The 21,988-nt window shown below is 29.8% G+C and overlaps 1 long non-coding RNA gene and 2 pseudogenes across 1 annotated transcript; all 3 read left to right on the top strand.

The window, feature by feature from the left end:
- Positions 1-1,313: 1,313 nt before the first annotated feature.
- Positions 1,314-3,182, top strand: LOC149055534 (uncharacterized; annotated as a pseudogene).
- Positions 3,183-11,614: 8,432 nt separating this feature from the next.
- LOC149055535 (uncharacterized) lies at positions 11,615-14,472 on the top strand. Its single transcript, XR_016191710.1, has 4 exons — positions 11,615-11,773; positions 11,932-11,943; positions 12,095-12,124; positions 14,050-14,472. It is a non-coding gene; the product is annotated as an uncharacterized LOC149055535 (long non-coding RNA).
- Positions 14,473-20,339: 5,867 nt separating this feature from the next.
- Positions 20,340-21,138, top strand: LOC149055536 (uncharacterized; annotated as a pseudogene).
- The last annotated feature ends 850 nt before the right edge of the window (positions 21,139-21,988 follow it).

The following is a 21,988-nucleotide window of genomic DNA, read 5'->3' on the forward strand; positions in this document are numbered from 1 at the left end:
CGTCCCGGAAATTGCCTCATTAGACACAGAAACTATATCAGTGTTTTATATAATCACAAGAGAACACTATTGGCAAAAGCCTTCCTACCAAAACGTTTTTCAAAGTCTCATAAATCTCAAGAAAGTATGCACGAAACGACAAATTACACATCTGGCAATGCCGCGTTTAGAGTGCGGTCCGCAAGGATTAAAATGGGAAACCATTCGTTCCATGCTATGTTATATATTCCGGAACTCTTCTATTACTATAAAAGTTATGGTGAAAGAGCAGCCGACACAAGAAGAACAGCTACAAATACTGAAAGAATTCCATGAAAATCCTATGGATGGACACCAAGGCATTACCCGTACTTATCGACGGATATCTCAACAATATCAATGGAAAGGTATGAGACGGATGATCAAAGACTACGTCCTATCATGTACAATTTGTCAATTTAGCAAGACAACTAACCGAACAATCAAAGAGACGATGGTGGTTACGACCACTGAATCTCGTCCTTTTGAAAAAATATTCATGGACATTGTTGGTCCATTACCTAAGTCGGCCAGCGGAAACGCATTTATCTTGACATTACAGGACGACTTATCGAAATTCGTATGGGCAGTCCCCATGTACAATAACGAAGCCAATACTGTGGCACATCACTTCGTTACTAAATTCGTATGTCTGCATGGACTTCCACAGACTCTCGTCACAGATTGCGGAACTGAATTTCTTAGTAAAGTCTTTAAAGAAGTATGTAATCAGCTGAAGATCAAGCAGACATCTACAAGCCCTTATCACCCACAGAGCAATGAATCATTGGAAAGGAGTCACAGAACTTTAGGCGAGTACCTGCGTAGTTTTGCAAATAAAGATCCTCAGAATTGGGACGCACATGTTCCATTTGCTATGTTCTGCCACAACTCAACAGTGCACTCTGCTACGAATTTCCAACCATACGAACTAGTCTATGAAAACAAACTCACAGTTCCAAACTCATTCACTCGGACTCCGGAACCCCAGTATAACTATAATGATTATTGTCATGAATTAAAGAAAAATATGCAAGAAGCTCATCAATTGGCTAAGACACAACTACAAACTAACAAGATTGAATCAAAGAATCGTTACGACCAAACGCTAAAATCTCTAAACTTAAACCCTGGTGACAAAGTAATGATGCAAGAAAAACAAAGCAAAGGGAAACTAGCACCGAAATGGCTAGGACCCTATATTGTTATAGAATCTCACCCAGACTCCCCAAATCTAACAATACTAAAAAAGAATAAACCAGTCACTCTGCATAGAAACCTATTTAAAAAGTTTCATGAAAGGAATTAAACTATGTTTCAGAATTAATATGATCATTCTATAACCTATACAATCTTCAATCAAGAATCTCGAAAGGAGTGATTTCAACAGACCATTCACACCAATGTTTAATGTAACATCCTTCGAAAAAAATCAAGGACTGTACTATGAGTCACATGGAGATATTAGATTATCACATCTCAACTGGAATTTGGTAACTTACCTCGATCTCGATACATTTATTTCGAAATACGCCATGATAATGAAATACTATGAAGCGACAACGGATATTTGTAAGAAAATGACAGAAAATTTTGGAAGCGTGGAAATCTCTTGCACTTGTGAACTATTCATACAACAGTTTTCTCGAGCAACATTATCCTACTTGAATGAAATTGACGCAAATCATCGTAGTTTGATGTTAGCCATTGGTTATAAACAGACAGAAGAAACTAGGATTTGCCGATGATTGGGAACTGCCTTTAGGCGTGTGGCCAACGTTCTACATGGCATGTGCTCAAAAATCCACATTGAACTCATAATAAGCAAAATAATAGAGTTAAATAGAACCAAAGCTAACAGTCTAAACTTGACTCCAGAGAAGATAAGAATAGCACAAACAGAAACAAACCACACTACACAGCAAATTGAAAAGCAACAACAAAAGTTGGAGGAAAACCTTCATTTCTTACAACAAACAAATAGTAGTATTGAAAACATTAATAAAATAGAATTTAAAAACAAAATATTAGAACAAGCTTTGATATTTGAAGTAATATTGAACAAACATGCATATGAAACCCAGAACCTCGTAGCTGTTTTAAATGCAGCAGTAGACGGAAAATTACACACTAGTATGTTCACACCACAAAAGCTATACCGAGAATTGTTAGAAATAAAAATGGAAATACCTATCGGAAATGCTCTTCCATTGGAAGTTAACGCTGAAACTCTAATCGAATTTTACAGAATATCAGAAATCACAATAATTCACAAAAATAATTATTTAATATATGTCATGGAAATTCCTTTAGTTTCCAGCGATGAGTATACTATGTATCACCCGATACCATTACCGATACAATACAATGAGAATACAATAATACTAATTGACCCAGAATTAGACTATATAGGATTTAGCCGAGACAATGAACATTTCCTAACGTTAAAATTAGAACAATGGGAAAAATGTATACAAGCAACACCCTATAAGATCTGTAAGTACATTCAACAAATCTACCACAGTGCAGCATCCGAATTATGTGCTATCTCACTAATCACAAATCACCAACCAAGCTCAAATAATTGCAAGGTTAAGTTTTTATCCCTACATTCACCAGTTTGGTATAAATTATCCCAAACTAACTCTTGGATATATTATAGTCAAACTAAGATAAGAACCATAAATTGCCAAAATTCACCACAAACATCTAAAATTGAGATTTCAGGGGTAGGAAAGCTGAATTTATATCCCTTATGTAAAATCCATATAGGTAATTCTATACTTTTCACAACTAATCGACCAATTAAGAATACCCAGTATGATATTATACCAGATAATAATAAAAATAACTTAATTAAACTTTTGGAAGAATTTGTTAAGAATGTTATACCCCAGAACGTTAAGAGCAACATCCTTATTAAAGATCTTAACCATTTAGCAAACATAGCATCTGATATTAATAAGCTTCCACACGTTTCCTCAGAACCTCTATTAACATTAAGAATTGAATTTTATGTAATAATAATTTATGTATTTTCTATATTTTGCGCAATAACAATTAGTATAATAATTTATAAACTAAGAATTAATCGTATTAGAACATACAACCCTGAGATACCAGATAGTAAATCAAGTATTAGTCAGGTTGATATTGAAGTATAAAATTAATTGTATTTAGTAATTTTATTAAATTTGTACAATTTGTAATATTTTTTTTCTCTCTCTTACTGTAATGACACTGACCTCCTCAGAAAATTTCGGATCCTCACAGACACTCAGGATTGGGTGAAACTTGGTGATCATAGGACCCCCGTGTTTCATTTAGTCTGGAGGGTTTTATAAACCCTGAATAATATTATAATATAATATTATTTTACATGATATTTTTTAAGACCATCAGGAATAGTGTGATATACGACGGTGAGACCGTGGAATCCGCTGACACAGGATTTTGATTGTGGAGCGTCGTCGTCCAACACACTTTACGGGAGGCCAGGCGGTAGTCATTAGTCTTTATATTACGATACATTGTCATTAGCCATAGTAAATAATAAAATATAATTTTTATTAAATTATTTTGCGTGCGTTATTTTATTTGTTGTGTAAAATCATGACAAAGTTAAAAAGTTAAATTAACTTAACTTTAACTTATTAACGCGTTAATGCCCAGCCTTGCATATATATATGAAGGTAAAAAGAAAGAAAATTAAATCTTAAATACACCGTCGTGCCACAAATATATTATATATTAAAATATAAAATATCTAAGACCACGACAACCCGGTATAATACAAAACAATGTAAAACCTAAACTAAATCAAATTATTAACGGTGGGCGCCCAAATAACCAAATAATAATATAATATAAAATAGAATTAAACAATCAATACGCATCAGATGCGTGATCATACCAATAATATAATGATCAATTTGATCAATAGTCAATACATAAACGTCATAAACACAATAATAATAATAAAAATGATAATAATTTCACAATTGATGATGCCTGAAATGACGATGATAATAAATAATATGATATCACCCGGATTCGATGCTGCCAACTGAATTCACCGTGTGATTGCAATGCGCAGAACAAACGACGGCAGCCTCCACCGATGGGGGGAATTCCCGCGTGAGCAATTTGATGTGTACCACAGCCGAAACACGACACCGAACTGGTACGGAAATGGTACAGTGATCAATAGATCGATCGGGCAAAGGACACGACCACTCACGAATGATAGCCGAACGTAACGTACTCCAAATTATTCGTGACCACGATTATACAATTGGAGCAAGAGAGCCGAAGTCGTAGACAATATTGTACGAAGAAACTGCGAACAATTACGCACACGCGTAGCAAGACGGCGATAGGATGACAATAATAGGCCAATCACGAAATCGACCTGCACGTTTACGCGTAACAGCCTGATCGGCGGGTGCTAGCGAACAACTCTCCGTCGTGGGTCCAACGCTGGACCTACGACAAATCGTAACAACAGACTAGAGGGGAGGAAAGGCGACGATTATCGCGTACAAAGGTCGGTTGTTCTGTACCGTAATATCGATACGACCCAATACGCGATAAACATAATATATCTTGAACAGGTTCTTTAAAATGCTTCCAATTAAGACAAATATTGCCCTCCTCTTTAATATTTTTTAATCTATAATTGGTGGTTTTCGACCATATTGTTTAATTTCCGACTATGTTAGTGAAATATAAATACCGGCATCTACACTGCTATAATTATACAAATGAAACAAATCATAATTCTAAATTAAAAGTTACTAATAGTATTAAATTTATTTTATATATTCTATATTACCTTTATGGCTTAATCTTTATAGAACCGTATTCAATTGACAATGTTTTTAAAAGTACAATACACCTGTAAAATGTTAAAATTAATTTTATTGCAAAATTACATTGAGTGTATTGAATAAGTTATATTCATATAGTATACAGTATTTGAAACTAGTTGCATATTTATATATTTTTTTTTCTATTAATTATATTTACTGGCATTACTACTGCTATAACAATTCATATCCAGTGTATGAGTTATGGCACACATTATATTATATTATTTATTTATTTTATATTTATTTAAAATACTGTTCATACAAAGTATATAGGTATATTAACAAAAAGATTTAGATAATTAACATAAATCTATGTTATTAGTACGTATACCCACAAATATATTTACCAATACACCAATGCGTATACTTAACTAATAACTATGAGTAAAGCGTCCAAACAGACGATTAGATTTTGCTGGCCGGTCGCCGTGTTCCTCCAAATACAGTAGGACTGCCAGAGCTGGCGGCGTACTGAGTGAACTTATCGATTCCGGCGAAAACCATTAACCGTTCATATATACCACAATCCAACTCTACATATTTTAAACAATCAGACTGTAAATCAGGTCGTCTGTTTAGTAACATTTATATACTTGACGTACAACAATGAAATACAGGGAGATTCTTTTAAGTGGGTACACTCTTATTAATAATAATCTCGAAAAGTATTTACTTTTTTCAAAATATTTTTTACATGGTTTCAAGTTGTTAAAAAACCAACGTTTTTATTAAAAATAATATTTTTTTAAATATTTTTTATCCTTATCATTTTTTAAGTTTTTTACTTTTTGAATGACAACCTAGTTTTAATTTCATATTCCAAAGCAGAATATTTTTCTAAGTATTTTGATTCATAAAAATCGAATTTAGCACGAGTAGTTTATGAGTTATATGTATTTAAAGTTTAGACAAGCGGAGTAGTGAACAAACATTTTGCGGGGTAATCCCGTACCACTCCACTATGCCAATCTAAACTTTAAATACTTATAACTCAAAAACTACTAACCCTAAATTCGATTTTTATGAATCAAAATACTTAGAAAAATATTCTGCTTTGGAATATGAAATTAAAACTCTATGTTGTCATTCAAAAAAGTAAAAAACTTAAAAAATGATAAGGATAAAAAATATTTAAAAATATAATTTTTTAATAAAAACGTTGGTTTTTAACAAATTGAAACCATGTAAAAAATGTTTTGAAAAAAAGTAAATACTTTTCGAGATAATTAGTGTACCCATTTAAAAGAATCACCCTATATATCCAGGGCCGGATTGGTATATATCAGTCCATCGAGATTTTCACTTCTAAGTGGACCATTTATATATTCACTGGCCCAAAATTTGGGTCTCTATTAATTTTTATTGGTTTATTACGTCTAAAATCGTTACGAACTTATTTACTTATCCTAACATGTAGTTATTTTCACCCACACTCTGACTCTACCTGCTCTAACTTTAAGCGGCCCACCGAGATTTTCTCGCGGTAGCTCGACTAACCAATCCAGCCCTGTATAAACTTATTAGATAAGTTTTTGCTTGACAATCTATTGTTTGATTAAATGTAAATACGATATATCGTAATTAGGAAAAATTGTAGTTTTATTAGGTGTATTAAGTTGTGAATTATTCATAGGTAAAAAAGTTTTATATTGAGATCTTTCAATATATTGATCGTATTTTTTAAAAATATTATACATTATTATTTATAATAGCAAATATATATATTTTTTTTATATATAAATGGATAAATTAATGGTAAAAAAATATATTGAAGATGATAGTAAAGAAAAATCTTTATTTGAAATACCTTCACGAGTTTTAGTGGTAGGAGCATCTGGCTGTGGTAAAACAACTTTGTTGTATAATATGATTATAATTATTGGATTCCATATAAAAATCTATATATTTTTACAAAAAATATTGATCAGCCAGTTTATAAAAAATTAAAAAAAATATTTGAAGGAATATCTTCTATAAACATTCATTTTTCTGATGGTGATATAATATCTGTTGATGATTGTGAACCTAATAGTGTAGTGGTTATTGATGATTTTCTTTTAGAAGATCAAAAGTTGATAATGGAATATTTTATAAGATCGAGATCAAAGAATATTAGTGTTATTTATTTAACACAAAGCTATACTTCAGTAGATATAAAAACAATAAGAAATAATTTAACTGTTATAATTGTTTTTAATCAGTCAAATTATTATATTGAAAAAATATGATCCGATTTTATTAGCAAAATTATACCATTAGACAAATTTAAACACATTTTTAGAACTTATTGTAAAACATATGATAAAAAAAATAAAATAAAAACATATGGTTTCATAACAATAGACATAATAAAAAATTTTATCTATGACAATAAAGGTAATGATATTTTAAGTATTGATGAACGATGAAAATTATTTTTTATGTAATAAATGGATATCAAACAAATTCAAAATGAATTAAAAAATAAAATTAAAAAAAATATAACATTTGAAGACCAAAACAATTCCAAGGTCGGAAATAAGTTAGAAAACGAAACAGAAAAAATGAAACAATTAATTCATCTTAGACAAAATTTACAAAAAACTTTTAAAAAAATCAGATTTAGAACAATCCGAAAAAAATTTAAATTTTATAAAAAAAGATGAAGATGAAGATGAAGGTGACAACAATAACGCGTCCCCTATTCAGGGACATGTTGAATATACACCAAAAAATATCCAAAAAATAATTAATCTTAAAAAAAATTTACAAAATAACTATAGAAAAACAGTTTTAAACGATAAATATACATCAGAAGAAAAAGTAAAACATTATGAACCAATATTAAAAGCCTTATCAAATGTTGAATCATCTGTTAATGATGTTAAAGAGGTTGCTATTAAAACCGATAATGATATTCAAAAGATGATAATACCTACTCCTTATAAACCTCGTAATCCAGAATTATTACGACTAACAGAAGATCAAGATAATATGAAAACACCTAAAAGTTCTCCACGAATAACAACAAATAAATCTCCTATGCCTAAAAATATAATAATATTAGGTGAAAATGCGCAAAAATATTTACCAACTTTACCAAATGAAGCTAAAGGTGTTAATCCATTTGGAATATATCATATAAGTAAAACTGATGAATTCATGATCGGAAAATACCCTATAATATTTGACTTTGATGATATAATTTTAAATGGAAAAAAACATATACTAACCCCAGGTATGTGGAGATTATTAACTCATACAGATGTTACAAAATCAGAATTTTATACAAAAGAAGATTTTGAAAATTATGAAAAAATATTAATTGAAACAGGTTCAATATACCAAAATAATGATATTAACACAGGAAAACCTAAATCAAGTGGAAGTGCTAAATATAATGAAATGATTAAACCTATTTGGGAAAAAATTAAACTAACATCAACAAAAACTAAAGAAAGTAAACCAAAAACATCAAAAAAAGATAAATCACCAACACTGAAAGAATCACAAAGTTTACCCAAAGGAGAAGGTTTAATAAAATATACAAATAATCCTATTGAATTTATTTATATTGATAATATAATAAAAATAATTGACAGACTATATTTTATATTAGCAGAAGAAATAGCGGGAAATTATGGTTTTCATAATGAAAAACTTGGTATTGTTCATTTGTTTAAACGAAACATGGAAACACTGATTGATACTCCCAAAAAAGGTGTTGAATATTTACTACAATCTTTGTTAAATTTACCAAAAGAAACAACAAATAAGTTAAAATATAATATTAAACAATTAATTGACAGACTACATGTTATATCATCTGCAGAAAGATCGGGAAAAAACACTTATCATGATGAAAAACTTGAAATTCTTAATTTTTGTATTAAAAAAATAGAAAAGATAATTGATATTCCCGTTAAAGGTGTAGAATACTTAATGTCGTATATTTCGCATTTACCAAAGGATATTATAAAAGGTTCAGGGTTTTTTAATGATTTTTTAAATTGTTCAAAATTACCTCCGATACATTGGCCTGGATATAATTATCTAGGACCATTTACAAATTTAGATGAAAATATTCCCCGATTAACAAGTTAGACGAATATGCAAGAGAACATGATTATTTTTATAAAGATCATAAAGATACTAAAACAAGACATATCGCTGATAAAAATTTACAACAAAAAGCAATGGAAAGATTTTATGCTTCTGATAGTTCTTTGAATGAAAAAATTGCTTCTTTGACAACTGCAAATGTAATGAAAACAAAAAAATATTTAGGAATGAATTTAATATTTGAATAAAATTTAATATTTTGTATAATAAAATGCATTTTAAATTAAGTGAAAACCATAAAAAAAAGTTGGCTGAAGCTCATAAAAAAAATTCTAATGCAACAATTCATATTGCTAGTGATAAAATATATAAAGGAGAAAATAAATATTATTTAGATCAAAATCAAATAGATAAATTAAAAAATGCCAAGAAAAAAAATTCTGGAGTAAGGTTGGAGATTACACACAGAAGCAAATTAAAGGTGGATTTTTACCATTAATTTTACCTTTTCTAGAAGCTGCAGCAGTAACTACTCCAGCTTTAATTGCATTGTATGATAGTTATAAAGATAGTAAACATAAGAAAAAAATAGAAGAGGAAATAATTCGACAAAATAAAGAAATGGAAAAAAATAAAGGTTCTGGATAGAAGACAAATAAAAAAAAAAATCGAAAAAATGATTAATTTCGATATATCAACATTTAGAAAAAACATTAAAAATTATCCAGGTTGTTATACAACTTTTTGGAGTAAAGTTAAAAATATAAATATCGAACCGTTAAGTAATTTTGATATAATAAAATTTGGAAATAATATAAAAAAATTTAGAGGTTGTTTCATGATAAATGAATTACCTGAAAAACCTTGGTTAAATGAATGTGGGATATTTAATTTAAATAATTCTACTCAAAATGGTTCTCATTGGGTTGCATGGAAAAAAATAAAAAATTATAAAATATATTTTGATTCATTTTCGAGTACTCCTCCTCCTGAAATTTTAAATTATTTAGGTGATGATAATCTGTGGTATAACAATGACAAGTTTCAAAACTATGATGATCCTCCTATATGTGGACATTTATGTTTAGAATTTATTGACAATTATAAAAAATTTATTTAAATATAATATATTAAGATATTTTTAATAGAAATATTTCTATTAAAAAATGATGATTATTTAGTTATATTCTAAGCAATTTGTGGTCGGAATCTGTACCTCCCATGCCAAGACAACAAATTTTAATATTTCCTAAATCTTGAAAAACACAAATATCATGAAGATATTTGAATAAAAAAGTACCTGTTGTAATTATCATATCATTGGCTATCTTACAAATTTCGAGCCAAGTTGGTGATTCTAGTATTTTAGAAGCATAAGGCTTTCCATTTCCAGAAATATTGTGTCCATTATCGACGATTATAATATTTCCTTTAATAGGAATTGCATTTAGATTATATTTCATGATTTTAATATTTTTATTATTAGTAATATAGTATTCATATTTACAAAACTTAACAAATATTTTATTATTTAATATTGATTTTTCTATTTCATTTTGCATTTCATTTTCTTGTAATTTATTAAAATCTTTGATAGTTGTATCCATTGTTTTATTATACATTTCAATTCTTTTAACTAAGGTATTCAATTTATTTTTAATAATTATTATATTTCAATTTTAATTATTAATATCATAAGTTTTGTAAAAAAAATAAAAAATATTTTAATAATTATTGCAATTCAATTTTTAATTATTAATATCATAAGTTTTGTAAAAAAAATAAAAAATATTTTAATAATTATTGCATTTCAATTTTAATTATTAATATCATAAGTTTTGCGAAAAATATTTTAATAATTATTACATTTCAATTGTCTGATCTTTTTGCACATTTTTTACTTTTTAGTTCATTCCTATTTTTTGACGCTCACCTTATTCGGGTGAGCGTTATGGGCATTTATGATATTTTTATGTAATTGAATGATAGTTTTATTTTGCATTTGTATTTCAATTTATTTTTTTCGATTTCATTTCGTTATTTAATTTCTGATGTTATTCTGAACTTATATCAATTATTTAATTTATGATATTTTATTGAAGGAATATTAGTTATGATATTTCTGATGTTATTAACATATCACTAAATTTTTTTGGGGAATATTGCATTTAAATTTTCAATTATTAATATCATAAATTCTATGAAAAATATTTTAATAATTATTGCATTTCAATTGTCTGATCTTTTTACACATTGTTTTCTTTGTGATCTTTTATTGATAGATTTAAGGACTGTGCCAGGAATGGTACATCTATACTACTATTAGTAATTGCCTTTATTGACTATATTTTAATTGCTTTATTATTAATTCAACTCAGTATTATTAATTTCATATAGGTTTTTCGTTCAGTGTATTAATGTTGAAATTATAATTTAGCAAACCTTAAACTTTTTCATGTAAAAAAATGTATATTGCATATTTTGTTGTAATTACGTTTAGAAAATGGACCTTTCAACTCACAAAAAAAAAAAACATCAATTGAAAAATTCTCATATACCTATCACCTGGGTAAATAATCATTTTCAAATCACACATGCCGCAGATGGCCATAAATAAACAACATATTATTTTAAACAACATTTATCTTATCGCTTATAAAAGTAATAGAGAAATCTTATTTTATTTCATTTATTATTCAACATTCACATTAACTCAGTTATCCTCTTATTTTGAATCAAAATGACTTGTTTCAAATATATTTTAATAACATTTACAACTTTATGTGTTGCAATTTGGATTATGCCTGCAGTTACTAACGATTTGACACCAGCAAAATTACAAGGTATGGCATAATTTATTGATTTAGTATGATCGTATTTGCAGTAAAATGTTTTGTCATAAATGATTTGTATATCAAAATATAAATTAATTCTACATTTCTAATTTTTAGTACCTAAATAGATAAGATGGACTAATAAAAATGTGATGTTTTATTTTTAGAACACTGTAAAAGTAATACTTTAAATTTATAATTAATTTATAAATAGTACCTGACTCAAAATATTTGATATTCCGCAAATTTAAAACAAAAATTAAATGTTGATGTATTAGATATTGTTTATATTACTAAAGCATAATTTTATATAATTTTAAAATTTAATAGGTCTTCTAATAACCTTTACTGCGTTTAAAAGTAAGTTAATTGTAATTAACTGACAAGTACCTACGTTTTATTATTATTCCATACATTTTATTTTTAAGTATATTGGACATTTGAATCAATGATTTTATGAACCTTTTTTTATAAGTCGCTCAGACTTCAACTAAAAAATATACCAACGTCCAACACAGTATTTTTTTTATAGATGTATTAAGTTTATATTTGGACAAAATTAGATAGGTACTTGTTTAAAGATATATATATAATATTGTATATTAATATTCTAACTACGACGGCGACTGGCTGGAAGAATTGCAGGCAAGCCCTGGCCATAGGTACTGCTAGTATAGCATGCCGTGTCAGTTGGATTCTAGAGTAGTAGGCAGAACATTGTATTTTTCACAGAGTCTTATTTGTATCAGACCATTTCACAGAATATTATATTAACTTTTTAAACTTGATTGTAAGTTTTTCTTTTCAAATTAAATATAGAAAGTAATATTTAGTTCGGCAGTGTTCGTTATTTTATTTGTGCGCGGACCTCCTTGGAGATCCGTAACAGTGGGCACTTGAACATTTTAAAGTACGTCGAAAGAAATATGTTGGCTCGCTTTCAGCAATCTACAATATTAATAGATAAATGCCTTAACGGCCTAATAATGGATAGGCAACAAAAGGTGCCGCTATCCGTGTAGGAACTATATTATTGACAACACTTGTGCGTTGATAACATTTTAATCTTTATTGTTACATAATATGAATTATTAACAAACAGTATAGCATACAAATAATTATTAACAACAGCATAATATTTTCATATAAACTCTAATATTAGATAGTATAAGTATAGTAATAATAAATAGGCTCGTCGGCCTATAATAAATACACAAAACTCACTAGTGATAGGTCAAGTAGCGGATTTTATCCCACGCGACCGTGCCGGGGACGTAATCAATAAATATAAAGTAATACAACCCGCACACGTGCGACTACTAGAACCTATCACAACGCAGACAACGTAGAACCAAACTAAAACAAGAAGCCTGCAGTTACATAAAATGTGACAACGGAAAAATCGAGCAGATGCCAACAACACACACAAATGAGCAATACAACCTGTAAAGATGAAATAATTTAATGCGAGAAACTGTCATGTGAACGATACTCACTAGAGATACAATGAAGAAAAAACGTGGTTCTCAGCAGGAACAAGACAATACGATGACCATTTCGCATTTACGAGAACATGAGAGAATTGACAGTGCAAAGTTAGAAAAAAAACAGAACGAGTATAACGACAAAAAACGGCGATTTTTACGAAGGAGATTCAAACATGAAGAATGCCAGTGTCACCAACACTATAAAAAGAAAAAGAACGACATTAGGTGACAAAACCACTGAATACTAGAATTTATCACACATACACTGGGTGGTCAGCACAAGACACCTGTCACCATCGTCGACCGCGCTGCAGCGATGTATGATACGAACAAATATAATAATATAATCAACCAACTTACAATAAAAATATAGAATTGCCATTTCGGCGCTAACAAAATATTAACGGCATATTTAAATTCGATCTACTGTTTTACTAATAGTTAAATAAATTATTTTAATACCAATAATGTCATTATATAATAATACTTATTTATATATTTTCTGAATTACCGTCTGCGTTATGAATCATTTTTTGAACAATAATTTTATATTTATATCATTAAATTTATATAAGTAACTAATATTTTACATTTCATTGTATGAATTCACCTGTCACTATAGCGCATTGATATGCATTTTGGTTTTTGGTACTAGGTTACTAGTTTAAAGCCTAAAATTGGATTATGAGAAAGTTACGTTAAAAAATTACATTGGAAATTAATAATAATGTTGTGTACCTAATGGGTAATGTACTAAGTAGTATAATATAATATAAATAAAGAATAATCAATTTTCAGATATATCAAAAGATTACAATATTTTGTCAAGTTAGTATTTCAAATTGAATAATTAATGAAATTTCAATATTTTTATTTCTCTAATCAAAAAGCAATCATAAATTATTTAAAGTCTATTAATTTATGGTTATTAATTATTATTAATAAACGATGGTGGCCGGAGGAGTAGTACTGACACCACGGTTCCTCCTCCGGTCCTCGATACTAACGAAAAAAAAAGGATTATTATTAATTTAAATAGACATTTAATATTAAGAAAAGCCACTTTGAAAATTATTATAGCCATGAATAATTAAAAATTTGAATTTTTTACAATCAATAATAACATAATTTTATTTAAATTACAAATTTAACACTTCAATAGTGAAATATTCATTAATGAAAACTAACAAACTATTCTTGTTGAAAATAATATTAATAATATACATACATTTTATGATTATTATTGTAATTAATTGGTTTTATTTATTTTTTAGAGGATGTATATAGTAGGTGTTTTCATTAATTTTTTTGTAAATTAAGATTAATGAATTAGTTAACAATTATAGAATTCAGTTTATTATATTACTGTTTTGATTTATGATTACTGAATTATAGTTTGTCTACACATATAAGTCAGGTTATTACACTTTTAAATTTTAACAATATGCTATTTAAAAAGTACAGATTTGACTGCTATTGCCTATTAGCTATTAGTCTCTACTTTGTGATCCAAACAACCTACTACTATATTATGTAAATAATATTATATGTATGTACTCTTTTGATTATATTCCTGTGTAATGTGTTCAGTCCAGTGTCGTAACTAGGGTTAAAGTGAAAATCTAATTTGTTGATTAAGAGGACGTTATACCCGAATGTGTTGTCTCCGTCTTAAAAGTGCTAAACATAGTTACTAACATCGCAAATTTTACGCTCAGCAGATCACGTTTAGCTCCATGAGTTGAAAATTTAGTGTGAATTGACCTCTTATAAAAATTAAAGGTAACATTTGTAAAGTTACTGAATTTTAAGCATTATTTAATATTATCATATAATATTCCCCCAAGCATACCTTTCAGTATATTATCTATGATTAGAGTACCTGTTCGGTACAACAATCGGTATGACTATTATTAGTAAGCTATTAGCTAGTGTGCGTCTAAAATATAAAGTAAACAATAACGTGTAACGATCGAAATTCTAATCACTAGAGAGCCTAGATAATAAGAGAGTGATCAACCAGCTGAACGTTTTCTATTGGTTGGCTGTTATCACTGTTCATGGGCACCATTTTTCGTCCAAAATGTTCAAATAATTTAAAATCGAAAATCGACTATCGAGTACCTACTACTTATATACGTATATTGTATAGGAAACTGCTGTGAAATATTATTTGTTTATTGATTTATTAATTTTCTTAAAGACTGAAGTATACGTATTATCATTGAATCGCGTCATCATGCCGGGTTGTTGTGCTTATGGTTGTCATAACCGGAGTGAAAATGGATTTAAAATGAATATTTTCCCTAGAAATAAAGAGCATCGTGCGTTATGGGCTGTTAGAGTCAAGAAGGATAATTAGACTCCGACAGATAACTCATACCTTTGTGAAGTAAATAATGAAATCTCCATAGTCTAGATAATAATTAATAAGGTTAGGTTAACTATTAAATAGGTTTTTTAATTAATAATATTCAGTCAGGTACCATACCTACATGATATTTAAAGTTAATAAGTTTTAAATTTAAAGTACCTTTCTATGTAAATAATAAAGATGAGATTAATTTTGTTGGGTATAGATACTATACATTTAATAATAATATAAATTACACAATTACATAATATAATACTAATGCAAAACATAGTTAATTTCATTTCGGTTTTTTATTTTGTTGTAATATATTATATACCTAGTATTCATGTAACATTTTTACATGATATATTGATACTTATCAAGCATATTTTACAATTTCGTAGCACTGTGTAAATTTACATAACTCACTATTATCTTTAGTACCTACATAAAATGTAATAAGTCTTAAAGCTACTTATTCTAACTAAATAGTTATTTACTGAATATTTTAATTAAAAAAAGGGTGAGCATTTTTAAATATAAACTAGATGCCCTTGGATAGTTTTGTTGTAGACAGTTTTACATTACAAGAATATGAAATATGCATATCTTATAAATAAAAATCTAGTTAAATTATAAATGTATGTTAATTTTTGTATTTTATCAATTGTATTTATACGTTAGAATTAAAATTCTTATTTTGGAAACTTACAAAAGCCAACTGGAATCTCTTCACTGAGCTGGTCGATCACCACTTAGAGAATCAAGACTGGGCCAAAAAGAATGCTGATGAATTAGAAATAGACCAAATCAATATTGACTCCATAGTGGCTTCCCTCGCCGAAATTATTGTAAACGCGGCAAATATATCCACAGGAAAATCTTCCCGTTACAAAGCCACCAAAACAGCACCATGGTGGAACCCCGAATGCAAAGAAGCTATTGAAAATTACAAAAAAAAATTAAACCATTTTAAAAAAACTAAATCTTTGTCAGACCACATAGCACTTAAAAAAGCTAGAGCAGAATCAAGGTTTATTACCAAAAATAGCAAACGCGTAGCCTGGAAAGCATTCGTTTCCACAATCAACCAACAAACGTCTGCTACCACTATGTGGAACAAAATTAAAACTTTTAAAGGAAACTCGACACCCAATATCATTAAATACAAAGATGAATTTATCAAAACTAGCCCGGGCATCGCCCAAGCCTTCGCCGATCTATTTCAGACAAACAACAGTAACCAAAACCATACGAAATCCTTCCTAAAGCACAAAAATGAAGTTGAGAACTCATCTGTCACAGACAGCATACCACAGCACAGTGAAGACTCATAAAACTCCACTATCAGTATGGATGAACTCAACCAGGCACTCCTGAAGTGTAAAAGCAAAAGCCCAGGCCCTGATGACATCCCTTACATATTCCTACATCATCTGTCCTCCTTCGCCCTACAAAAACTTCTTCTAGTCTACAATTCAATATGGGAATACGGTTTTTTCCCCAACCAATGGCGCAAAGCAATTATTATCCCAATACCCAAATCAGATAAAAACAAATTTCACGCAGAAAACTACCGTCCCATCTCTCTAATAAGCACACTATGTAAAGTACTCGACAAAATAATTAACTCAAGACTCATATGGCACTTATAAGTCTCCGAAAAATTCAATAAAGAGCAATGTGGATTCGGGAAAAATCACTCCACACTCAACACTTTATCCAATATTCACTCCCATATATGTAACTCAGCCAAAGTAAACCAACACACAATCCTAGTAGCGCTTGACTTAACAAAAGCATATGATATGGTTTGGAGACAAAGAGTTATCTTTATCCTACGTGAATGGAACATCTCAGGAAACATGATTACATTCATCACTAACTTCTTACAGGACAGATCATTCCAAACAAAAATTGGTGAAACACTATCAAGAACTCATACCACTGAAAATGGAGTCCCCCAGGGCTCAGTCATCAGTGTCACCCTGTTCTTAATCGCAATAAATAATATATTTGACAATATCCTTCCCCCTATAAAGTATACCATCTTTGCGGATGATTGTAACATTCTCTGTAGTGGCGTGAACATAAAAACAACAGTCGAACTCATCCAGCAAGCTCTCGATGAACTCCTCAAGTGGTCAACCACAACAGGCTTCAATTTCTCACCATCAAAAACACAATGTATCATCTTCCACAAAAAACGTAATGAAAACTTATTCCACATCAATTTAAATAACACCATTATATCATATACAGATAAAATAAAAATACTAGGTATGACTTTCGACCACAAATTAAATTGGAACCCACACCTAAAAAACCTCAAAATAAATGCAAACAACAACATGAAAATTATGAAAACCTTATCTCACCACTCCTGGGGCTCTGAAAAAAATAGCCTCATTACTATATATAAAGCAATTATACTAGCAAAAATGGAATACGGTGCAGTCATTTATAATACGGCCAGAAGCAAAATTCTCAATACACACAGGTGCCTTCCGCACAAGCCCAACTGCAAGTATTATGTGCAACGCTGGAGAACTCCCACTTGAATTTAGAAGGATTAAAGAAACACTAAAATTTGTAACTAAATTCACAAATAACAAAACTCAAGTTCCAACCAGAAGACCTCTGAATATACATAACAGTCCAAACATACCTCTCACTATCGATGACACGTATAAGAACATAGCAGATATAATGAAGTTCAAACCAATTATGTTTAACAGAATTATCTTCCCGTCTTCCCCTCCGTGGATGTGGAATATTAAGCCCAATACCCAACTACTCGAATTTGACAAAAAAATCTCCTCAAACTCAACTATAATAAATAACTTTTCAGAAATAATAGAAGGAAAATACCCTCACCACATAAAAATCTTTACGGACGCCTCAAAATCCCCAACCGGGTGGAACCGGTTTCGCATTCATAGAAAATAACAAAACTTCAATGTTCAAATCTCCTCACGAAACCAGCATATTTTCCGCTGAAAGTCAAGCCATCCAAAATGCAATCTCACACGCGACGACCTTAGCGTCTGAAGAAATACGTATAATTAGTGACTCTCTTAGTGCACTCCTAGCCCTCGAAAATCCTTACCCCAAAAACGAAATAATTCAATCCATCCAAGAAAAGTTATCAAACACAACAAAAAAAATCGAATTTCTATGGGTCCCCTCCCACACTGGCATAAGTGGCAACGAACTAGCTGATAAGGCAGCCAACGAAGCAATAACATCACCCAGCTCGGTACTAATAAATAAAATAACATTTCAAGATGCACTCTCAAAAATAAATAATCTAACTAAAAGTCACTGGCAAGGCTCGTGGGAGAAGACTCCAAACACAAATAAATTAAAAGAAATTAAACCGTCAGTCGACCCATGGAAAACTCCCCCATCCTCATCCAGGCACGAAGAAGTAGTTACCACAAGAACCCGGATTGGACACTCTCGCCTAACACACCTACACCTCATAACAAAAGAAGACAGCCCGACCTGCGAACTCGGTGACAAAGCGCTGACAATTAAACACATCACGCTAGAATGCCCAAAGTTCACCAACTCCAGACAAATCCTCTGGAACCCATTAACTATGCAACAAGCACTTGTCGAAGATAACTCCAAAAATATATACGATTTTTTCAAAAACATAGGCTTAGAAAAATTAATTTAGAAAAATAATTAAATGTACATATACTCTACAAAATCCCTCTATTGTCAAACATAATGTGTCCCCATAGCTTTAAGATCAATACTCTTTGACTACTATTTTGTATTTTGTATTTACTGCAGGCTAATAACCTCAGGAGTTGAAGCCTTATTTAAAAAAAAAAAAAAAAAAAAACTCGACAATGCCAAATTACGAGCATGGGAAACCCAAGCTCCTAAAACCGAAGTTCCAAAAGTCGAAGAACTGATAGTGTTTTTAAAGGGCCATTTCCAAATCTTAAAATCGATCGAAAACGCGCAGAGCTTACACAAATTCGGAAACGGGCTGTCGCAAATACCGATAAGAGACAACAAGACAAAAGGAAATATTAAGCCTAAAAACAAGTCATTATTTGCCCACACTACGGTAGTAAAATGCTATGTTTGTGAAGAGCCTCACGTAATTTATAAATGCAAACAATTTTTAGATCTCACGGTTAAAGAGCGACGAGAAAATGTTACTAAATTAAAATTGTGCACGAATTGTTTATCAAAACATAATGAAAATGATAAACCAGTTTATTATATACCGCACCACGCCGTGTTACGCGATAACAGTTTAACGACAAAGCTGCGGGTCGTTTTCGACGCGTCGTGTGCTACAGATAGGGGTAATAGTCTTAACAGGGGGTGGACACTTTTGGGCGGCGGGCCGATAATGAGAATCAGTCGGCCATAACACTTGAGGTACACAGTGTGTACATTAGCATGGCATAATAAAGAATTTTTACGTTTGTATAAATGTTCACACTGAGTATAGTAATGATAAGTACCTCATTTTTACGTTGTCACCATTTTTATGTTTATTGTTTGGTCCATGACTTGGTCATGGTTTGGTCTGTCGGCTGTCCGTGTCGAACTGCCGTTTTAAACGCACTACGTAGACTAGTGACTCACTGACTCCTTTGCACCTTTGCACTTAACGCTGTTTTTGTATTTTGAATTTATTTGTTTGATCGACATTTTATATTTTTCAATATATAAATTTCTAACTGTTTTATTCTGTGCTATCATCATGGTGAATTTATACATTGTGAAAGAATGCAATAATTCTAGTAAGTTGACTATGAAGAAGTGCAAAATGTTTAAGATACCTAAAGATGAATTGCGGTAAGTTTAATCTAGTATGTCACTAATGTATATAAATTTTAATATATTATGTATATGTATCTAATTATAATTTTAAAAATTTAGTCGTAAGAATTGGCTATTAAATTGCAGTCATCAAGATTTATTAGAAAAACCACCATGTAGTGTGTTCAGACCATTTTGAGGACAAAATGTTTTCAAACCCTGATAAAACAGTTTTATTGCCTAATGCTGTTCCTACTAATTTCTGTAATTATAATGCATATTTTATACTTTACTGTCAATTATTTATTTTTATAGCAATGATTTTTAAAGAACATGCTTGCAGTACTTCATGTGTGGATACTAGTATATCAGATCCATTATTGTTTAATAATTCAGTTGCCACGAGTACTCCAACAAAACAAAAGGATTCAATTTCTATTTCTTATAGATTTAATCAAGATGTCCTTGAAAATCTGTTTGGAATATTTCGAAATCAAAACGGCAATAATGTTAATCCCACACCAATACAGTTTCTTTGGGCTTTTAAAAAAATATTTTTTGTCAATTATTTCAAACACTCCGAAGGATCAAATTGCTTAGAAGACATGAGTGAAATTTTAACAACTATTGGGCAAATTTCACCACCGTTGAGCAATTCGTGTGTGCTATTTCCAGAGAAATCTCCATTTAATTTTTGTAATTTAAAAATAGGTACCACAGATTACCGTGAATTAAACTAACCTGCCCAAAATGCCCTTACTTATGTGTGTGGTTACTTAATAAAAAAATGTATTGAAAAACATAGCTGTGATGTATGCCTAAATTATGCTAAGCACCAACAACAATGGACCAATCATTTTTATTTACATATTACAAATCCTACGAAACTGCCAATCATTCTAATCATGGAAATTTAAATGTTCCTCCAGATAATTTTTTTAATTATATTAATCAATTAGACGAAATTATTATAATTAACTTTCCTATCTTAGCAATAGTTGGCAGAAAGCTAAAAAATTTAATTGAAAATGTTCCATTTGAACATTCATGCAAAAATTTTGACCTAGAATTTCTTAAAAATCTATATATTCGAATTAGGATATATTATTCAATAAATAAATTAAATAAAGATATGTAATTAACAGGAAGGAAACATTTAGATATTCTTTACCACCTTTAGAATGTTATATGTATTATTAGTATTATTTTTTATTCTCATGTAATGTACTACTATTGTTTTTTTTATTAATATATTTTGTTGATTGTGAATTATTTGCATATACTTTTTGTTGTGTCCATATGACTTAATATATATTCCCATCACATAATAAAACCATAGATTGGAAGCATTGTTATATTTTGTGTAAGAAGACTAATTACAGGAATTGCTAACAGTTGTAGTTAAGTACACCAAAAAGCAAGGTAGGGCAAGTTAATGTTTTTTTTTTTAACTTAGTTAAATTAATTTAAGATGCACCAATAACAAAAAATTAAAAGTTAATACACACTTTTTGTTAACTTTTTATTAAGTTAAAAAAAAGTTAATTTGTTTATACAACGCTAGCATTGTTATATTCTAGTGTACTAAAT

Source organism: Diuraphis noxia, unplaced genomic scaffold, assembly GCF_037042655.1.
Source record: "Diuraphis noxia isolate RWA-SAM2 unplaced genomic scaffold, SU_Dnox_SAM2 contig0004, whole genome shotgun sequence".
Lineage (NCBI taxonomy): Eukaryota > Metazoa > Arthropoda > Insecta > Hemiptera > Aphididae > Diuraphis > Diuraphis noxia.